Source organism: Mus musculus, chromosome 10 (genome assembly GCF_000001635.26).
Source record: "Mus musculus strain C57BL/6J chromosome 10, GRCm38.p6 C57BL/6J".
NCBI lineage: Eukaryota > Metazoa > Chordata > Mammalia > Rodentia > Muridae > Mus > Mus musculus.
The window spans coordinates 88067782-88090818 of NC_000076.6; the positions used below are offsets into that span (position 1 = coordinate 88067782).

The following is a 23037-nucleotide window of genomic DNA, read 5'->3' on the forward strand; positions in this document are numbered from 1 at the left end:
TATATACCCTGCCTTTGGATTGTTTTCCCCTACCTTATCTAGCCTCAGCAGAAGATGTGTCTAGTTACTACAACCTGAGATGCAAAGGATGTTTGATATCCTCTTTTCTGAGGAGAAGAGAAAGAGGAGTGGAAGTGTTGGGAGGGGAGAAAAGAATAACAAAATGACAGATAAGGGTGTATAATAGGAAGAGAGGAGGGAGGGGAAGCTGAGATAGGGATGTAGAGTAAGTAACTTAATTAATACAAAATAATTAAATTATAACACAGTACACCTAAACAAAAAGGATTCATTTTCAGGCATAGCTAAAGGATTTAATCTAATATTTTAAAAGAAATCGAGAAAGTCACATCTGAGGTATTCAAGGACATAAGGTGAGCTCATTTTAAATGCAGCAAAGGTGATCATAAATTAATATTCTTGCATGCCCTTGCTGAGAATTTACTTCATACAACCAAAATATACTAAGGACAGTAATGGATGTTTAAGATATAATAAGACTGATACTATACTATACATAAAAACAAAAAAATATTAGATGAAGTCTAAGTGATCATTACAAGGGAAGCCAGTAATTTGAGATGGCTATGTGGTCAGATTATGAACTCTCGTACAACTACAAGAAACAAAGCATATACAAAAAGAACCTCTCAGAGTCTTCTCTGTAACTACATTCGAAGTAGAAGTAGGTTTATGTCTTGACGTTGTGATTTAAGGAAAAAAAAATGAGTGATTAGTAGACATTTTAATATCAGCTCTAGAGATAAGAATTGGGATTTCTCTCAGGGTGTGGGAAAGGAAAAACAAAATTCAGGAAGGGGTTGAATGTGCCCTGGAGAGTTCTCAGCCAGAAGCATCCGAATGACGTCATGAGGTGCTTCACTCAGCAGTCTTCATGCTCTTACCCACCACAGAGACCTAGAAAAGAAAAGATCATCATCTCAATAAGCATTTGTCCCAACAACCAAAAATGTTCCACTGCAATTTCAATTTTCACTTCAAGACTTCTGAAAAAAGTGGCAGGTTCCAAGCCCAGAGCAAGAAATGTACAGGATTGTACAGGATGAAATAGAGAAAAGAAATGTACAGGACGGATTGGCGTCCGAATCATGCCTTGGCAAGGAAGCTTGTGCTCAAGTGAAGTCTCTTCCAGTGCCAAAGATGGGGCAATTTGAGCTTTAGGTTGGATAATACCAGCATAATGAAACAGGAATTAAATTTAAGTACCTAAGTTTCTGTTGACATCTAGAGAGGAACTGGCCACCTTTGGAAGAAGAGAGGCACTCTCCCCCTCCCCTTATTCTGAATGCAGCAATAAATAAAAATAATCAAGAACTTCTTCATTTCTTGCATAAATCATATCATTGAGTAACGAAATGACAGATAAGGGTGTGTACCTCATGAAAAATATTCCAAACAATAAATGAAAAAGGAATGGTATGCAGCTGGAGATTGCTCAGCGGTAAAGAGCACGGGGTGCCCTTTCAAATGACTCTGGTTGAATTCCCAGAAGCCACCTGCAGCTCTGAACCATCTGTAACTCCAGTTTCAGGGAATCTGATGCCTACGTCTGGCCTCCATAGGCCGTAGATATGCATACGATATATATGCCTGCAGGCAAAATACCCATATCCATAATTTTTCCAGTTAAAACATTTACAAAAACAGAATTGCATTACTTTACTTTGTATTAATCATTTTATTCATTTACATTTCAAATGATATTACACCTCCACAAACACCACATCCCCTCCCCTTCCCCTCCCCTTTGCCTCTATGAGGATGCTCTTCTACCCACCCACCCACTCCCACCTCACTGCTCTAACATCCCCCTACACTGGGACATCAGAACCAAGTACCTCCCTTCCTATTGATGCCAGATAAGGTCATCCTCTGCTACATATGTATCTGGAGTCATGGCTTCCTCCACATATACTCTTTAGCTAGTGGTTTAGTCTTTGGGGGCTGTGGGTGGTTCCGTTAGTTGATATTGTTCTTCCTGTGGGGTTGTAATCCACTTCAGCTCCCTCAGTCCTTGCCCTAGCTCTTCCATTGGGGTCCCTGGGCTCAGTCTGATGGTTGGCTGTGAGTATCTGCATCTGTATTAGTCTTTGCTGATAGAATCTCTAAGGGAACAGTCATACCAGGCTCCTGTCAGCAAGTGCTTCTTGGCATCAGCAATAGTATTGGGGTTTGGTGTCTATAGATGGGATGGATCCCTACGTGGAGCAGTCTCTGGCTGCCCTTTCCTTCAGTCTTTGTTCCATTGTTTGTCTCTATCTTTCTGTTGGACAGGAACATTTCTGGGTTAACAATTTTGAGATGGGTGGGTGGCCCCATCCCTCAACTGGGGACCATGCCTATCTACTGGGGGTGGTCTCTATAGGTTGTATCTCCCCTTTGTTGGGTATTTCAGCTAAAGTCATCCCCAATGGGTTCTGGGAGCATCTCCATTCCCTGCTATCTTGGACTTTCTAGTGGCTACCCCCATTTACCCATCCACCACTGCTACGTATTTCTATTTAATTTTCTAATCCTCTGTACTTCTCTCCTGTCCCTTCCAATATCTAATCCTGCCCCATCTTTTTTCCCTCCCTCTCCTCTCTCTCCAAGGTGACTCCTTTCCTCTACCTCCTATGATTATTTTGTCCCCCTCTTCTATGTAGGATTGAAGCATCCACACTTTGGTCTTCCTTTTTCTTTTGCTCCATATGGTTTTTGGGTTATATCATGGGTATTCTGAGCTTTGGGGCTAATATCCACTTATCAGTGAGTACATACCAAATGTGTTCTTTTGTGTCTGGGTTACCTTACTCAGAGTGATATTTTCTAGTTCCATCTAAATGCCTTCAGATTTCAGCAAGTCATTGTTTTTAATAGCTGAGTAGTACTCTACTGTGTAAATATACCACATTTTCTGTGTCCATTCTTCTGTTGAGAATAGAAAAAAAAGTGGGAAAGAGCCTTGAAAACATCAGCACAGGGGAAATTTCCTGAGCATAACACCAACAGCTCAGGCTCCAAGATCAACAATTAACAAATGGGACCTCATAAAATTAAAAAGCTTCTGTAAGGCAAAGGACACTGTCAAGAGGACAAAATGGCAACCAACAGATTGGGGAAAGATCTTTACCAATCCTATATCCAATAGAGGGCTAATACCCAATATATACAAAGAACTCAAGAAGTTAGACTCCAGAGAATCAAATAACCCTATTTAAAAATGGGGTACATTCCCAGTTCTAAGGAGTTACAGAGACAAAGTTTGGATCTGAGACGAAAGGATGGACCATGTAGAGACTGCCATATCCAGGGATCCACCCCATAATCAGCATCCAAACGTTGACACCATTGCATACACTAGCAAGATTTTATCGAAAGGACCCAGATGTAGCTGTCTCTTGTGAGACTATGCCGGGGCCTAGCAAACACAGAAGTGGATGCTCACAGTCAGCTAATGGATGGATCACAGGGCTCCCAATGGAGGAGCTAGAGAAAGTAGCCAAGGAGCTAAAGGGATCTGCAACCCTATAGGTGGAACAACATTATGAACTAACCAGTACCCCGGAGCTCTTGACTCTAGCTGCATATATAACAAAAGATGGCCTAGTCGGCCATCACTGGAAAGAGAGGCCCATTGGACTTGCAAACTTTATATGCTCCAGTACAGGGGAACGCCAGGGCCAAAAAGGGGGAGTGGGTGGGCAGGGGAGTGGGGGTGGGTGGGTATGGGGGACTTTTTGGTATAGCATTAGAAATGTAAATGAGCTAAATACCTAATAAAAAATGGGAAAAAATGGGGTACAGAATTTTCAACTGAGGAATCTTGGATGGCTGAGAAGCACTTAAAGAAAGGTTCACCTCGAGATTGCTCAGACACTGAGCCACCAACCAGGCAGCATACACCAGCTGATATGAGGCCCCAAAACATATACAGCAGAGGACCTCCAGGTCTTGACTCAGTAAAAGAAGATGCATTTTACTCTCAAGAGACTTGAGGCCCCAGGGAGTGGGGAGGTCTGATGGGGTGGGGGTGGAGGGTAGGGACACCTCTCAGAGACAGAGGTAGGGAGGAGGAGGTATGGGATGTGAAACAGTCAGAGGGCAGACCAGGAGGGGGATAAAGACTAGACTGCAAACAAAGATTAAAGAATAAAAAAGGAGAAATGTTCAACATCCTTAGTCATCAGGGAAATGCAAATCAAAACAACCCTGAGATTCCACCTCACACCAGTCAGATGGCTAAGATTAAAAACTCAGGGGACAGCAGATGCTGGCGAGGATGTGGAGAAAGAGCAACACTCCACTCTGGAAATCCGTCTGGTGGTTCCTCAGAAAAAAAATGGAAATAATTCTACCTGAAGACCCAGCTATACCAATAATGGGCATATACCAAAAGATGATCCAACATATATTGTCTTAGTCAGGGTTTCTATTCCTGCACAAACATCATGACCAAGAAGCAAGTTGGGGAGGAAAGGGTTTATTCAGCTTACACTTCCATACTGCTGTTCATCACCAAGGAAGTCAGGACTGGAACTCAAGCAGGTCAGAAAGCAGGAGCCAATGCAGAAGCCATGGAGGGATGTTCTTTACTGGCTTGCCTCCCCTGGCTTGCTCAGCCTGCTCTCTTATAGAACCCAAGACTACCAGCCCAGAGATGGTCCCACCCACAAGGGGCCTTTCCCCCTTGATCACTAATTGAGAAAATGCCTTACAGTTGGATCTCATGAAGGCATTTCCTCAACTGAAGCTCCTTTCTCTGTGATAACTCCAGCTGTGTCAAGTTGACACAAAACTAGCCAGTACAATTGACCCCTTGTCAACTTGACACACAAACACATCACTAGTAAGCCTCAACCCTTACATTCTTATTCATCCCCAAGATCTAAATAACTTTAAAAGTCCCACAGTCTTTACATATTCTTAAAATTTCAATCTCTTTAAAATATCCATTTCTTTTAAAATTCAAAGTCTTTTTACAATTAAAAGTCTGTTAACTGTGGGCTCCACTAAAACAGTTTCTTCCTTCAAGAGGGAAAATATCAGGCCACAGTCACAATCAAAAGCAAAAATCAATCTCTAACCATCCAATGTCTGGGATCCAACTCACGATCTTCTGGGCTCCTCCAAGGGCTTGGGTCACTTCTCCAGCCATGCCCTTTATAGCACACACATCGTCCTCTAGGCTCCAGATGCCTGTACTCCACTGCTGCTGCTGCTCTTGGTGGTCATCTCGTGGTACTGGCATCTCCAAAACACTGTGTGACCCCTTCAGTCCTGGGCCTTCAATTGCAACTGAGGCTGCACCTTCACCAATGGCCTTCCATGCCCTCTCACAGTGCCGAGCCTCAGCTGCTCTGCATGACCCCTTCATGCCTTCAAAACCAGTACCACCTGGGTGACCCTTACATATTACCAAGTCCCGCTGCAGCAGGAGTACAACCTTGGCTACCTCTGGAACACAGCCACTTTGTGCTTTCAGAAAACACTTCCCAGAAGATGTCACCTCAATGATGCTGGTCTCTTCTTAATCACCGCTAATTTATTAGCTCCAGCTAACCAGCATCAATAGTCCCAGTAATGCAAAGTTTTTGCTTTAGTAGTTCTGGTATCTTGTTAATCACAGCTGATTCTTCAGCCCCAGCTAACCAGAACTACAGAATCTTCACAATCAAAACAGCAATGGCCCTGAAAAGTCTTTAATTTTCCCTCTGAAATTTCACAAGCCAGGCCTCCATCTTCTGCACTGTTCTCAACATTATCTTTCACGCTCCTACAAAACATCTGACAGAGCTCTTAACAACGAATGGATCTTCAAGCCCAAAGTTCCAAAGTCCTTCCACAGACCTCCCAAAAACATGGTCAAGTTGTCACAGGAACACCCCACTCTGCTGGTACCAATTTGTCTTAGTCAGGGTTTCTATTCCTGCACAAACATCATGACCAAGAAGCAAGTTGGGGAGGAAAGGGTTTATTCGGCTTACACTTCCATACTGCTGTTCATCACCAAGGAAGTCAGGACTGGAACTCAAGCAGGTCAGAAAGCAGGAGCCAATGCAGAAGCCATGGAGGGATGTTCTTTACTGGCTTGCCTCCCCTGGCTTGCTCAGCCTGCTCTCTTATAGAACCCAAGACTACCAGCCCAGAGATGGTCCCACCCACAAGGGGCCTTTCCCCCTTGATCACTAATTGAGAAAATGCCTTACAGTTGGATCTCATGAAGGCATTTCCTCAACTGAAGCTCCTTTCTCTGTGATAACTCCAGCTGTGTCAAGTTGACACAAAACTAGCCAGTACATATATCAAGAACACATGCTCCACTATGTTTATAGCAGCATTATTTACAATAGCCAGAAGCTGGGATTGCACTTCTTTAAACTACCAGTTAATTAACCATCAACAACTAATAATTATATTACTTCTGATTTTGAAACAAAAAGACTCATTTGGACTCCTGTCAAAGGGCTAAGACACAAGTCTTACTAATTCTCTAGACACTTTTACTAACTTGTATGAAAAGAAAATAAATAAGTTGAAGTTCACTTATTACTCTTATTTGCACACTATGAGCAAAATTCTGACTCAGAAATTCTACGGATAAGTATTTTTGGTTCTTTCATCCGGTGAATTTTGAGAAATGGAAAATAATGAAACAGATATCTATGTGTACAGGGGCAACACCTTTGTAATAAGCAAGACTAAATTCTAATTACAATGTTTACATTTCAACAATAAAAATCACCGAGATTTAATAAGTTAATAATGATGACAGCAATAACAATAGTTCCTTTGAGAGCAGAAGCAGGGGTTGACAAGGTGAATGAGCCCAAGGGACTTGGGTGATAGTATAAGGAAATGTTCTGATTCTTGACTTGGGTTGTGGGTATTGTATCTCTTAACTCAATGAGCCTTACATGTCTCATTTTCTGGTTTTTTGTTTGTAATACAATGTATTTTGTATAGTATAATGGCAATAGTCACTATAAATTATTAGCCATTAATTACTGTATTGGTAGTTGTAACAAAATACCTGACAAAAGCCACTTAGAGAAGGGCTTGTTTTGGCCTCCTGTTTGAGACTGAGGGTAGAGTGCCTCATGGGAAGGAAAGTGGAGTGCATCATGGGAGGGAAAGTGGAGTGCATCATGGCAGGGAAAGTGGAATGCATCATGAGAGGGAAAGTAGAGCCGGGGAAGTGTAAAGCAGCGGACCACACTGCATCCAGTCAGGAAGCCGAGAGATGAGCGCCAGTGTTCAGCTTGCCTCCTCCTGTCTGTTCAGTCTAGAAATCTAGCCCATGAAATGGTGTCTCCCATAGTTAAGGTTTTCCCACTTCAGTTAATGATCAGAGAACATTCTAGAAATGTTCTCACAGGTGTGCATGCAGGTTTGTCTACAAGGTGAATCTGGAACCTGTCAAGTCGACAATAAACATCAACCATCAGAATCTATTATTTATCTGTATTTTATTAGTTGTATAGAAATTGAATCATTATGATAGGAACTTAAGTGTTCTATCATGGTGGTTGGTTGGTTGGTTGGTTGGTTGGTTTTAAATAGCTAAAGTGTTTATTGAGCTGGTCTTGTGCTGAGACTTTTTCTTAGAGTTTTTTTTTAATTATTATTCTCTCATATATTACATTCCAACTGAAGTTTTCCCTCTCCTCCTCCCCCCCAAGTCCTCCCATCCACCTCATCCCCTTTCTTCCCATATCCACCCTCCCTCCCTTCACTCCTCCTCAGAAAAGAGCAAGCCTTCCAGGGACATCAACCAAATAAAGGTATAACAATAAGACCGGGCACATATTTTCACTTCAAAGCTGGACATGGCAACCCAGTAGGAGGAGGAGGGTCCCAAAGGCAGGGAAAGGAATCAGAGACAGCAACTGGTTCCACTGTTATGAATCTCACAAGAGCACTGAGCTACACAGCCATAACACATACACAGAGGACCTAGGTCCCCTGTCAAGTTTGAAAGTGAAGACAATTAACTATAAAGAAATGTGACAGGTGGATGGAGGGCTCACTTGGAATGGGGTGCCAAGAGGTTTAGCTATCCACTGGGATCATCCTCGGCTACACAGAGAGGACGAGGCAAACCTGAGCTATACAATGAGACCCTGTCTGAAAAACAGACAGCAAAATCAGGACTAGATGGCCATCTGCTGAAATCACTGGGTACCATTGCAGAAGACCTGTATTCAACTTCTGGCAGCAACATGGCAGCTCAAAATAGTCTATAACTCCAGTTGCAGGAATTGTGACTTCTAGTCTAGCTTAGGGCAATGCACACAGACAAGGCACATACATACATACATACATACATACATACATACATACATACATACATACACATAGGGAGAACCTTCTGGTACAGAAACTAAAACAATGAAAGACAATCAATTTCCTTCCCCTCAAAACACAAGAAATTGATTTTAGTTTCTGATGACGTCCTTTACCAGGCACCAGTAAAAATCCACAATCCATGTGATGGTTATTAATGGGTTATGAAGGAGGGATTTCTAAAGAAAGACAAGTCAATACAATCCATTTCAATAGCATTTATTTGATACCAAGTTTTCTCCTCTGAGAGATCAATCCTGAAGGTCGTGGGTTTAACTGGACTAGCAATGAATAAATGATGCTTACTAGAACAACTTAGGTAACATAAACAGGAGGATGGACATTTTTCCAGGTTTTTGTAGAGCTACATTTAATGCACATTTAGTTATTGCACACCAGAACATCTCTTTTTTTTTTTTTTTTTAAAGATTTATTTATTATATGTAAGTACACTGAAGCTGTCTTCAGACACTCCAGAAGAGGGCGCCAGATCTCGTTACGGATGGTTGTGAGCCACCATGTGGTTGCTGGGATTTGAACTCCTGACCTTCGGAAGAGCAGTCGGGTGTTCTTACCCACTGAGCCATCTCACCAGCCCCCAGAACATCTCTTAAAACTTCTTTTTTTAGTAACTAAGACTTTATTTTTAAAAACTTCCAAATAAAAAAACATTAAAAAGGGGATTAAGCCTGGCTTTTCCTCTTGTCCACTCCACTGTTCACCAATGAAACCACTGTCCAGATGGTCAGCTTCCAGCACCATTTCTTTACTTAGGTATTGAAATGTGCAACAGGACATTTACAAGCCAGCCTGGAACTCTCTATCCTCCCTCTCTCTGTCTCTGTCTCTGTGTGTGTCTCTCTCTCCCCGCCCCCTCCTTCTCTAACACATGCACCAGCCTACCTAGCTGCAATATAATTTCCATGCTACTAAGGTCCCTTAAAAACTGAAACTACATCATTTGGCGTGACAGCTGACGACGGCTAGGATTCCTTTCCTGCCATGCCTTGCAATGATGGGTGATGGTATGAGAGGTAGGCAAGATCAACCCGGTGGGGCTTCAAGAAAAGGGTTTTACAGGGAATAACTGAATCACAACATCCATCATTTAATCTTTGCCTGTTTTCCAGCACCTTCCAGGCAGGAATCTGGAGCGGCTGGAACTACAGCAAATACCGCATGCCTGTAAGGAAAAGAATCCAGTCCCTACATTCACCCAACAAGAATTAACTGAGTCTTGTCCTCAGGAAGATTCAAAGCCACCACACCAGCCCAATTACTTCTGTTCCTCTACTATGTATTTCTCTTCCGATAATTACTGATAGGATAACCAGTGGTTGTTTATATCGACAGTGTCAGCATCCACTGGCACATCATTTAACAGGAGCAAGGATTAAGATACACACACTACAGAGACAAAGTTTGGAGCTGTGACAAAAGGATGGACCATCTAAAGACTACCATATCCGGGGATCCATCCCATAATCAGCTTCCAAACGCTGACACCATTTCATACACTAGCAAGATTTTGCTGAAAGGACCCAGATATAGCTCTCTCTTGTGAGACTATGCCGGGGCCTAGCAAACACAGAAGTGGATGATCACAGTCAGCTATTGGATGGATCACAGGGCCCCAGTGGAGGAGCTAGAGAAAGTACCCAAGGAGCTAAAGGGATCTGCAACCCTATAGGTGGAACAACATTATGAACTAACCAGTACCCCGGAGCTCTTGACTCTAGCTGCATATGTATCAAAAGATGGCCTAGTTGGCCATCACTGGAAAGAGAGGCCCATTGGACTTGCAAGCTTTATATGCCCCAGTACAGGGGAACGCCAGGGCCAAAAGGTGGGAGTGGGTAGGGGGGACTTTTGGGATAGCATTGGAAATGTAAATGAGGAAAATACCTTTAAAAAAAAAAAGATACACACACTAACAAAAAATATCTCCAAGAAAAGAACTACAGTTCTTTTGCCCCCTTTGTACTAAAGAAAGCTGCTAGGACTTCCCAGAGTAACAGCACTGAGGGTGTAAAGAGTGAAAGACAACTAAAATAATGAACAATAGTAAAGCCCCAATGTTCCAGGTTTATCTTCTACATCATTCTCTGGAATGTCATTATCAAAAGCATCTATGAGGTATCCAGACAACTTGAAGTTATCTGTGGATAAAAAGCTGTTCAATGAATTAGCATGCTCTCTGCTTTCTCAGCAATCACTCATGTGGTCACAAGTCACAATACAGAAAGGGTTTCAAGACAAAAAAAGTTGCCATCAGCTAGAATAGCATAACTTCTGGCAGCTGCAAGAACATACCGTTTCTTTCCATCACTGGCAAGACCTCGGCCAGAATTCTTTTGGATCAGTCACTGCTCACTGATGGCAACTGTGTCCTCTCAGAATAACTGTGGCTTTAAACCACAGAGCAACTGACATAATCATTGTTCTATGTCAGAAACGAGAAAAACACAGAAAACAGCCTGAACATCACTTAATTTATTGACTGCACTAAAATGCTGATGGTATCTGTAGGCCTCAGCCATAAATTCCTATCCAGCTTTCTGTGCTTCCAACTTGTCAGTAGCTAAGAAATTGGTGGTGTCCATTAGTCAATTCCTCAAGAGTCACTCTAGCAGCTATGATACATTTCATGATATAATTCTGGTTATTTATCTGACTACTTAATGACTGCCTTTCCCATTAAAATATATGCTCCATGCAAAAAGGCTTGAAACTATCTTATCCACAACCAAATTCTCAGCACTTAGTTTAGTGACTTGCATACAATATATGACCAAAAACATTTGTTGAGTGAAAATAGGTATAAGGAAACTATGAGACACAAATTTCTCATTTCCTACTGAGGAGGCAAGACCTAAAACAGGGCTGGCAGAGGTGTCTGTGAGGAAAATGATGCTGTACATAGGACTTGAATTCAGATCCTCCAGAGGCCCAGTAAAAAGCCAGCATGTGCTTCAGGCACACAAAGACAAGGTCCTAGCCAAACATTCTACCCAAATTGGTCAATTTCTGGTTCATCAAGAGAACCTAAGGAGAAAAAGTAAGGTGAATTGAGGTAGAGAAAACCACCTGATATTAAACTCTGGTCTACTCTGGCCTCTCCACTTAAATGCCCAAGTGTGTCTACAGATACATAAATGCGGGGGTGGAGAAAAGGAAGATTCCCTCTAGGCTTAAGGGAACACTGCATAAGGGGGCATGGAAAGAATGTAAGCCACAAAAGATAGGGAGAAGGGCTCCAACCTGCCATCATCTAGGCAAAGCATCCATTGCAGTCAGGAACTCAGCATCTGTGGATGCATGCTCACAATGTGCACAAGAACGAACCTATCAACCGTTAGCCATGGAGGTGGGCTTAGGGACCTACTCTTTACTGCTGAACCTTGTGCTACTGATAGATTCAGGGGAGAGTCATTGCACTCATCTGTGCACCCACCAGTGATCCTGACGGGTTCTAATGGATAGCCCCAATCCAACCATCACATAGATGGCCCCAGCTAAGGCAAATGGGCCACAAAACAGAAGCAAAAGTCCTAAGTCTGGGAAAAGGACTGGCGGGGGCTGCTTGATAGAGATGGAAGGGAAGAGATGATGGGGAGAGAAAAGCATCTAAGTTCTAATGCAGAGCCAGAATGGAGCAGCGCACCCTCCAAGGATGAGAATGTTCTGCATCTGCACCCTCCAGCACGTGGCAATCGAGACCTTGAAACGTGGCCACTGTAGTATCACCACAATGCCTCACTGCCACCCAGCGATGCAGCACCCATTAGTGTTTCTTAAACATCCACTGAAGAATGTCTCGGGGTTTGGAGTAGAGGATGAGGAATCTTAAATTATGTTTGGGGACGAAAGATCCCCATTCCCTTCCCATCTCCATTGCCAGTACACCCAAGATATACACAACAGGAAAAAAAATATCCAAGAATGATAATCAGTGGGTTGTTTACATGAGAAATGTACTTCTAAATTATATTTAAAGAAAGAGAAGGAAAGGGTTTTGCCACTGTTAGCTACATAGCATACCAACAGCATTTTAAGCACGCAGCATTGTTAGGATTACAAAGTCAAACATTTGAGATACAAACACAGTCACGATGAAGACAAACACTAAAGAGAACAGAAATGGCACTGGATTGAGAAGAAACTGGGGTAGTTACAAGGCCTTGAAACATAACCCTTAGAATACAGTACCTAAGGTTTCATTTATTTTTGGTGACAGAAACTCATTAACCATAGATGGCCTCAAACTTGCTATGTAGCTTAGGCTGGCTTGATCCTCCTAGCTCCATCTCCTAGGTGGAAGGAGTATAGATGTGTGCTAGCACACCTGGAAAGGTTTCTAATAGACACGTGTAATGATGCAATTTTCACTTTCAAAGGTCTACTCTGGGTGTGAAATTTTAAAGGGGGATGTTGAGGGTAGGAGGTAGCAGGAAGGGGAGGGGACTGGAACAGAACAGAAAAGACTACTACACTCTCTGCTCTCTTACACTCTAATTGTCATACATATATTGCAATAGCCAGGAACAAATTCTACTCAGCTTAATAGAGGGCCTTTTCTTAATTCATATATTATCTACACTAACATGTATGACCTGTTAAAAGCTGATATTACAGATAGTTGCAGCAACACTCCACAGAATCAAAGAGTACTTCTAATGGACTCTGTCATGCTTTGTGCCATCAAGTAGTCAAGGTAAGAGTATCTAGAGTCACCTGGGACTTGAGCTTCTGAGTATATCCAATAGAGAATAACCTTGACCGTATTGATTGAGGTGCCAATTGCTCAGTGTAGGTGGTGCCATTTTCTGGCTGGGAGCCTATATTAGGTGGAGAAAGAAAACAGCCTGAGCCACAGGATGTAGTCATCACTTCTTTCCAACTGTGAATGTTAGATGTTAAGCTCCTACCACTGTGATCTCCCCACCATGATGGACCATATCCTTGAGCTGAGCTAAGAGCCAGAAGAAACCATTACAGTGTTTTGTCAAAGTACTTTATCAGAACAGGAGAGTAACTAAAAAGAACCAAGTATGTTCTCCATTAAGCAAAATGAGAAATGGAAAGATGAACTGATTCTACTTGCCTAAGTCTCCAAAGAGATGGATGTCTCTAGAACATGTACCCTTAATCCACGTAGTGAGATTAATCATTGCCCAGAAGAGGTCAACTTAACACAAAGCTGCAAGGATTCATAATTTATATTCATGCTTCCCATGTCCATCAGAAACTTCTAGATTTCCTGGAAATGTTAAGAGCCAACTCTATTCTCACAGTAATAATTTTAAAATACCAGCATCACTCAGACCCCTGAAGCAGCCTGTGACTGAACTTCAGCTGGACCACAAGTTAGATGTATGATTTTGAGCAATGATTTTTGTCTCTGCTTTAATAGTTTGGCTAGCTAAAACATAGCATTCATTTAGAAACTTGGTACGTAGTTAATACACGGTGTTAGTCTACAAGTGCAGTCAGTGCCTGATTAACTGTTCTCAGTGCTTACACACCAATCTCTACAATGTTCTAACATAGCTATTATTTCCAGTGCCTTGCCAAAGAGGGAATAAGCACAGAACAATCTTAGGTAACATGGTCATGTCTATCTAAGCAGTATCTCCGAGAGGTAACTTAGAGAATGTTAGGCCCCTTTGCATGTGTCCTTAAATGATGCTCCTGTTGTTCAAATACATTTTCACAGGCTAAGCTGCCTCCCATATACTAGTTAATTATCAGATCCCCTAAACCTGTCAATGTTACACTTATGAAGTGTAAATGAAAATATAACTAAGTTAAAGATTTTTGAGATGGAGATAATTCTGGGTCATCACAACGGGCACTAAACACCCTTATATGAATACTTCTAGAAGAAAGGCAGAGTAGTATTGAGAACAGACACTAAGAGCATCGCTAAAGGCAGAGTTGAAAACGATGAAAACCACAAACCAGCGAAAGCTAACAGTCATCTGAAGCTGGAAGAGGTAAGAAAGGATGACCCACTGGAGCATCTGGAGTGAGAACAGTCCTGTCCACACACTGATTTCTGACTTGTGGCTTCTGGAACTGTAAGAAAGAGTCATCGGTAACAAATGGCTTTAAGGCCATTTTTACGGCAGACCTAGATAATTAACAAACTATCTATCATATATTGTACCATCTTGTATCTTAACAAGAAAAAGCACCCATACCTTTTAAAATTATATGCATTGAAAGTGTATTACATGTCACTCTTCTTCAAGCAAAGGGGAGTAAACAAAGTACTAATGCATGAGATGGACAGTAAATATGTAAACAAGTGAGATGATTTTATAGAGAAGCACGGTGAACAATGTAAGGACGTAGGCAGAGTCATACATGACTGAGCTGAGGGGCTCTTTTATCTCATGTAACTAAGGAAATGCCCTCAGAAGCTATAAGAGTTGGATGTATCTCATGATGAGTTGCAAATGCTCACACGAAGAGGAGGCAGATGCTTCTGACAGGTAATGGTGGAGGAGACTCACCAAAACTGATCTTGGCATAACATGGTAATAGAAAGAACAACATGGCTAGAGAGTGTTGAGAGAGGAGACCAGTAAGAGGTACACTCAACAAGGCAGACAGGAAGGAGAACACTTATGTCAATTAACTATGGTTACAATGACTTTCATAAGAAAGATGAACTAATTTTCCTCTCATTTAATAAAAGCATGCAAAACTTTGGAAGTCATTCAACAATAAATATTTATGGATTATGCTTTTGGGGTTAATTAGGAACCATCTAGGCAAAGAGGCTGATCTCAACTTCCCTCTTGTGATTAAATAGATTGAGAAAGGCCTAGAGGGACATGGTCCTCCTAGCTAGTAAATATTCTTATGATGATGGGGCAAAGGTTAGGATATAAAAGACTTCCCAAATATAACTCTATTCCTAGCATATCTTTGTGTGATATTTGATAAGTCTGCCCTTAATGGAGGCCACTAAACTGGAACCCATAGTGGGCATGGATATATCAGAGAATGAAGTCATGAAGGCAAGACTCTGCAAACTAGTATAGCACTTATGGACTAATAAATACATAATTTTAATTATAATGTATTACAAGAGTGAAGACTCAAAATAGAGAGTTTGGATGTTGTGCCCTGACAAAGTTGAAAGAAGGATCTTTGTTTGTTTATATGTTCGAGTATGTATGTATGTACATACATATGTGCATAGTATATTTATAGGCTGGCTGTGCACATATTTGATGATACATGAATGTATGTGGGTGCACATGTTTGCACAGGTACAAATGTACATGTTTAGAGACCAGAAGTCAATGCAAGGTATCTTCCTCAATTGCTCTCCACCTTACTTTGGGAATCAGGCTCTCTTGCTGAACCTGGAATTCTTCGTATTATACATATTCAAATACTAGAATTACAGATATATGCCACTATGCCTGGCTCTTTTAATGAATTCTGTAGATTAAACCAAAGTCCTGATATTTGCATAGAACAAACTTTATGGAATGAGCTATCATCCCAACCCCAGAAGAAGAATGTTGAAGGATATTTAAGATTTGGATGGATGACTGGGTAGATGGATGGATGGATGGACAGATGGATGGATGAAGTGACAAATGGCTAGACAAAATTAAGGTATGTTAAGAGCAAGAATTATTGAGTAAAGCAACGATGATAGTAAAGGGTACTTATTATACATGGAAATGATGAAAAAGACAGCAGGTATACCAGTTATCCAGATGCTTTCACTATCCAGTCTAGCACACACAGGAAAATGCAATCTTATAAATGAGTGACACGTTTAACTTATATAGAAGAAACCACTACATTGTAAAAATGTTTTAGGAGTTTAGAGTTTGAAATATAATAAGTAGGAATGTCTGTGGGGCAAGACATCCGTGAGAGTACATTCCTAACATGCATAACAATGAAGATTCAATGTAGCTTTACAGTAAATAATGTGAAGAAACCTGGAATTATGAATCAATGTATAAATATAACAATTCTTGTTGGTAACCCAATGTTGAAAGATATCATCAGATTGTTTTTCTGGAAGAAAGATATCAGATGACTCCAAAATTGCTAGGAATTAAACAAAATTCAAAAATCATCTTTTTGAGGAACTAAAAAAAGATCATGCATATTGTCTTAAGCATATTCGTCAACTTTTAATGTGACTTAAATCTTTGTTTGTGACAAGAGCATGAAGGGAATTCTCAAAATTACCACTTTAAAATTCGAATATTTGAGTATATTCTAGTCTTTACAACTGGCGCTTTGATTGGCTTCTGTTTATATCACACTAAATACAACATTCCATCTGGTAACAAGATCTAAGACCAGGTTGACCTCACTGTGTATGGCTGAGACTGGTACTGAAGTCATGATCCCCCTGCCTCTACCTGTAGAATCCTAGGATGGTAGATGAGAGCCAGCATGTCCGGCTAAGTATTGTTGATTCTGAGTGACCAAAAGGACCACATTTCCCTGTTAACTATATAACATAGCCCAGAGGCTCCTGGGAAGGGTGTGGCAGGATGAATTCTCCTATAAGCCAAGCCTACTGTAATATATGCTCTATTGGGTGGATACTTCATTCCTTCTTAGAATGGGGAACAAAATACCCATGGAAGGAGTTACAGAGACAAAGTTTGGAGCTGAGATGGAAGGAAGGACCATCCAGAGATCGACCCACCTGGGGATTCATCCCATAAACAACCACCAAACCCAGACACTATTGCATATGCCAGCAAGATTTTGCTGACAGGACCCTGATATAGCTCTCATGAGGCTATACCAGTTCCTGGCAAATACAGAAGTAGATGCTCACAGTCATCTATTGGATGGGACACAGGGCCCCCAATGAAGGAGCTAGAGAAAATTCCCAAGGAGCTGAAGGGGTCTGCAACCCTATAGGTGGAACAATAATATGAACTAACCAGTATCTCCCAGAGCTTATGTCTCTAGTTGCATATGTAGCAGAGGATGGCCGAGTTGGCCATCATTGGGACGAGAGGCCCTTGGCCTTGTGAAGATTATATGCCCCAGTACAGGGGAATGCCAGGGCCAGGAAGCAGGAGTGGGTGGGTTGGGGAGCAAAGCTGGGGGAGGGTATAAGAAACTTTCCAGATAGCAATTGAAATATAAATGAAGAAAATATCTAATTAAAAAAATAAGGTTTTGATGCAGTCTCTCACTGGACTTGGAATGCAGTGATATGGCTACAGTGGTTGGCCAGCAAGCCCTACAGATCCTGCTGTCTTGGCTTCCCCAGAATGGGGATTACCAGGGAACGTCATCATGCCTAACATTTAGAGGGGTGCTGGAGCATGAATTCGAGTCCTCACATTTGCAGCAAGCAGTTTACAAACAGCCATCTCTTTGGTCTTTAATCTCTGTCTTTCATTAACTTTAAGAATCATAGTAATATTGTTTTCATTCCTGATGTAAGTAATAAGTAACTCTTGTTTCCTTCTTGATCAATACCACTAAAGGCATTACTAATCTTTGCTCAATTTCTATTGTATAATTAACTCACATTGTGTTAAGTCGTATTATGTTTAGCAGTTCTTTTCATTTTCTGAATTTATTTTTTGAATTCCTTAAGATTGGAAGCTTAAGATGTGAACCCATTTTTAATTTTTTAATTTTACAAGCATATGTTTCCCTTAAAGCACATTAGCTGGTTCCACAAATTATGTCATATTTACCTTTAATCCAAACTATTCTTTAATTTTTATTATTGTTAATTTCCAAAATCAAATGACTTTTATCAATTTCTAAATATTTGCATATTTTTTCTGCTATTGATTTCTAACTTAATTCCAGTGTAAATCCAAAGCATAATCTATGATTTAAAAAACAAAGCTTAGCATACATAGCAATCATGAAAAAGAAACAAGCTGTCTAGTCAACTTCAATATTATTATAAAAACTAGTTTGTAAAAGTATCTCTTCCTCGCCTGTTGTCTTGGAGGCTTACTGCTGAATAAGCTCACCCTCCCTAGCTCTTTCTGAATTCTGGTTGGCTGGCTCAACATAGCTGTTCTGGCTCTAACTCCTTTCCCAGCTGACTAATTCAAACTGGCTTCTCCCAGCCTCTGACTAAATTGCTCTGTTTGGCCTCAAACTAACACTATCAATTGGTTCTACTCTTCTGGCTCCTTCTCATTCTCTGGGTCATTCAGTCTTCACCTGTGTCTACCTTGTTCTCTCTGCAACCTGTCTATAAAACTGTCCTAGTGAAAATTGCCTCTGAACTCCAAGAACTGAACAGTCACAAACTCAACAGCATTGCACTCCCATCAACTGACTTTCAACTCCTGGTCTTGTCAGAGTTGGGCGTATCCAACTCCTTCTGTCAAGTCTTTCTCTCATTTGTCACTCTGTCTGCCCCTCAATTAGATGCAACTTTCAAACATGGCTGCTTCCTTCTACAACCTTTGCCTTCATTATCTGTAATTAAAGGAATCTACTAAGGATGTGTCTATATTCTAGCCAGAGGGATTAAATGTGTGACATTCCAGCCATATCACACAGACCTAGAAGGTCTTTAGATGTGATTCCTTGCCAAAGCAGCTATATTGCTGGATAAAAATTCCTCATACAAACGGATATATAGCAAAGCTATTCCAGAACCCTTAAAGTCTGCTCCCTAGGAAGTGTATATGTATTATGCATCAAGATAATACAGCAATAACGTTTAAATAAATACATTACCCATTAAACAAATGAGTTAGGAAGTCCCAAACAACTCTTTACTGTTAGGGATTTAACTTTTCACACAGACATCAAAGCAAAGCAACCTGAGGAAAGAAACCTTTCAGCTGATACAATGGGGTGGCTGGGTCTCCTGCGGAAAGGAAAAAAAGACAGAAACTATCTGTGCTACGATTATAAAGTGCAAGAATAAATATAAAACTTGATAGATTTAAATATAAGACTTTTTTTAAAGCTTCAAAAGTAAAATACCTTTTCATGTGTTAGAAATAAGTAAATATTTAATAGAAAATGAAAGCAATAACAATTCTTAACTTGAAAAATTGTGTTTAATCAAAAGGAAAATTTTATGCTTACCAAAATTCTTTTAAGAGAGATAATAGCCTCACAAAGAGAGAGAGAGAGAGAGAGAGAGAGAGAGGGAAAGAGAGAGAGAGAGCTCGCAAGAGAAAAAGGGAGGGAGAGAGAAATATACAATAATATTACAACTCAATCAACAAAAGGAAACAAACATGCCTTATTAAAAAATGTCGGGGCAAAAAGTTTATACCCAGAAGATGCATTGATAGATAAAAACGTTCTCAGCATGAGTTCTCTGGGAAATGGAACTAAAACCACAATGAAAGAAGCATCACTAATGTATAAAAATGGCTAAAGGAGAGACAATTGGTCTCACTATGAATAGCTTACCATAATTTTCTGTCTGTCTTATTGAAAATCTTCTTATATATTATTAAAATGTACACTAAATTAGGTACTTATGGGCTACTTTTTTTCTAAAGCAACAAACTAAGGAAAACCTATTTGAATACACAGTGCATGCTTCCCTGGCTTCTAGGATAACTGATCACCTGCAAAGGCAAAAAATATCAGGTTCCTCGGACGAAATTCTCAGCAAATGTATACTCATCATATAGAAGGAGTACACTAATTGGAAGAAAGACAATTTATAGTGATGCTGTATGAAATAGCCTCTCAAAAAATGAAGCCTCATTTCCGATAAACCTAGTACAATTTTCCTGAACTATACGATTCTATCTGGTAATAGTTTTTCCTCTTCAAAGTTGCTTTCTACCACTTGAGGAACTTTCATTTTCAGCATCAGTGAAAAAGAAATCTGCCACGCACTATTGCACATCAGAGTAACCGATGTAAAAGAAGTTATCATTAAAAACTGGAAACTATCTCCATAATTAAATGGTTATGGGAAACCTCATAGTGTTTAGAAGCTAGAACAGTTTAAACAAAATAAAGGAAAACACTAATTTTTTAAACTGTCAGAATGGTTTGGATTTGACCCCAATCTTAGAGGAAGCCTAGCCAAAATAATTCACCCAGTGGAAACTTAGAACACAATACATAATTATTAATATTTATTATAGCCCAAGACTGCAACTAAGAAGAAAAGGAAAAGGTTAGTATTAACAAGCATTTCTATAAATTGCACACACCTCCATAGAAGGTTTTCAATGCTAGAAAACAAACTAGGCCACGACTAACGGCATTAAGAAGATTAAAAGCAAGCAAACAAACAACAACAAAAAAACATAGATAAGCACTCTCTTAAGAACAAAGACATCAGGAAACACTTGCCTATTTTGATCTTGGTAGCCCCAAGTGATTTGGCATTAACTATGTCTATCTGATAAATTTTACATTGCATATGTCATAGAATGTGAATTCTTTAAACAAAAAAGTAAAAAGTAAATACCTATCTATAGATGAAAAAAATTAAATCCTATCAAGAGAATCCCACACCCAAATAGATCAACAGTAAAGGAATAGGCTCTCTCTCATTACATCTTATGAAATTATTATAATCTAATGTCAAACTCAGACAAATTCAATATTAAAAAGAGAACGTATAAATCACATTCATGGTAATAATTTAATATTACTGAATGAAATATTTCCAAGTTGAATATAAATAAAAGATTTGTTTTACAGGCATATGAAAACTTCAATACTAGAAACAATCTATTAGCTTACTAAAAACTAAAGAAAATTATATCACCATTTCTAAAATACATATAGTATTAAGTATTCAATAAAATCCAACAAATGGTGGTAAAGCTATCAGTAAGGCAGAAATAGGAATCTCCTGCCATTTAGACAGTAGACAGGAGGTCTAAGGTTGCTCTCCAGGATAAAGTGTTATTATCCTCTATAAAATCATTACCCTGCAAAGATGTCTGCTCCCTCCATTTCAACACTTGCTGGGAGTCTGGGTTAGTGTGTCTTCAGAGAAAGTCCTATGGGAAGCCGCATGCTTTTGAACTAAGAATTGTCCAAGAATTGCCAAGGAACTGCTTAAGAGAAATGAATGGCTGATGAGATGCTGATAGGCTTCATTTACTAGACATAAAAATATAAATAGATAAGGCAATTGATCTGACAGCAGGGTGAAGAATTCAGAAAGGGACCCACACATTCAAGGAAGCCCGTCGTCCTCCAGACAATACAGCAGATCAGCCGAAAGAGGGCGCATAATGGACCAGGAGGTTTGTAGACACCAGAAACATAAAAGCCTAAATATACCACCGCTTGTAACATTCTAAATCTTTTAGATTTAATAATAAATGTGAAAATGAGCATATTTACGTTCTAAAAAGAAAAAAATGGAAAAATGTTAATAATTGCAGAGTTAGGAAAGAATTCTTTTAAAAACAACATATTAGAAATAATCAAACACAAAAAATTCATATATTAATATTAAACAGACTGGGTCACTAAAATATACCACAAACAAGTTAAAATAACAAGCCCCAAACCAAGCAAAATATTTCCAATATGTATATCTAATGTCCAAAATAGTGTATAAGGAGTGTTTATAATCAGTTATCAAAAGACAATCAAAAACCAGGCCTGGTCTTCTTGCTATTCTAAATGTTAAGGAGGATTGAAAATTTAAGGCCTAGGTGGGTTACAGGGTGAGTTCAAGACCACATTGGAAAAGAGTATTACACCATCTAAAAGAGAAAACCGAAAGGAACAAAAGAGCTAGAGACACAGCTCAGCAGTAGAGCACCTGGCTGGCATGTGTAAACCCTAGGTTCAAATCTCAGAACAAGGGAAGAGAGCCTATAAAACAGCAACAAGCAAAACCCAACCTTTTTAGCATTGCCAAGGTCAAACATGTAGCAATGGGGATTCTTGTACCCTGTTAAATAAAAGCATAAACTGGTCACAACTATTTTGAAAAACATTTGGCTTTTCTAAAGCCAAACACATACGAAGTCTATGCCCTAGAAATTCCACACCTAGAAACACAGCTTTGTAAACACACACACACACACACACAGAGAGAGAGAGAGAGAGAGGGAGAGAGAGAGAGAGAGAGAGAGAGAGAGAGAGAGAGAGAGAGAGAGAGAGAGAGAGAGGAATATAGGCGTAAGAATGTATTACTCATTAGAATCTTAGAATTAATTTTGAAATATGCTTTTAAAAACACAATTTCTAAGCTGGTGATGGTGGCACAGCACATACCTGTAAGCCCAGCACTTGGCAGGGTGAGGTAGGAGGATTGCCATAAATTTAAGGCCAGCCAGGGCTACATAGCAAGACCCTGTCTCAATAAATAGAAATGAAGCAAAAAACCTAAAACTTCTAAAACTACTCCTTATGGAGACCATGAATATTCTTCTCACAGACTTTTTATCAATTATTTACTAAATGCATTAGGAGGAACTCAGATAAAAACAGCAGACAGATAAGTTTTAGATGAAGAAGTGTGAACAGGTTTTGCTGTTGTTGTTTATACGGACAAGTATATGTACTTTAATCACAAAAGACCATATCAAGTATTTATAAAGGAAGCTCTTTTCTAGAGATAACTTCTATTTAATAAGGATTAAAAGGGCATAAAACTTTTATCTTATTATCCATGAATTAAATAACATGTTTTAATATCTTAATCAGAAAATACGCAGAAGGAAACTGTAATAGCAGGCGAGCCTGGTATCCTGTGGT

The 23037-nt window shown here is 40.0% G+C and overlaps 1 long non-coding RNA gene across 1 annotated transcript; it reads right to left on the reverse strand.

The window, feature by feature from the left end:
* Positions 1-291: 291 nt before the first annotated feature.
* Positions 292-22566, reverse strand: Gm30233. The gene is made up of 2 exons (XR_871930.1): positions 19069-22566; positions 292-918 (listed from the first exon to the last, which is right to left on the reverse strand). It is a non-coding gene; the product is annotated as a predicted gene, 30233 (long non-coding RNA).
* Positions 22567-23037: the final 471 nt, after the last annotated feature.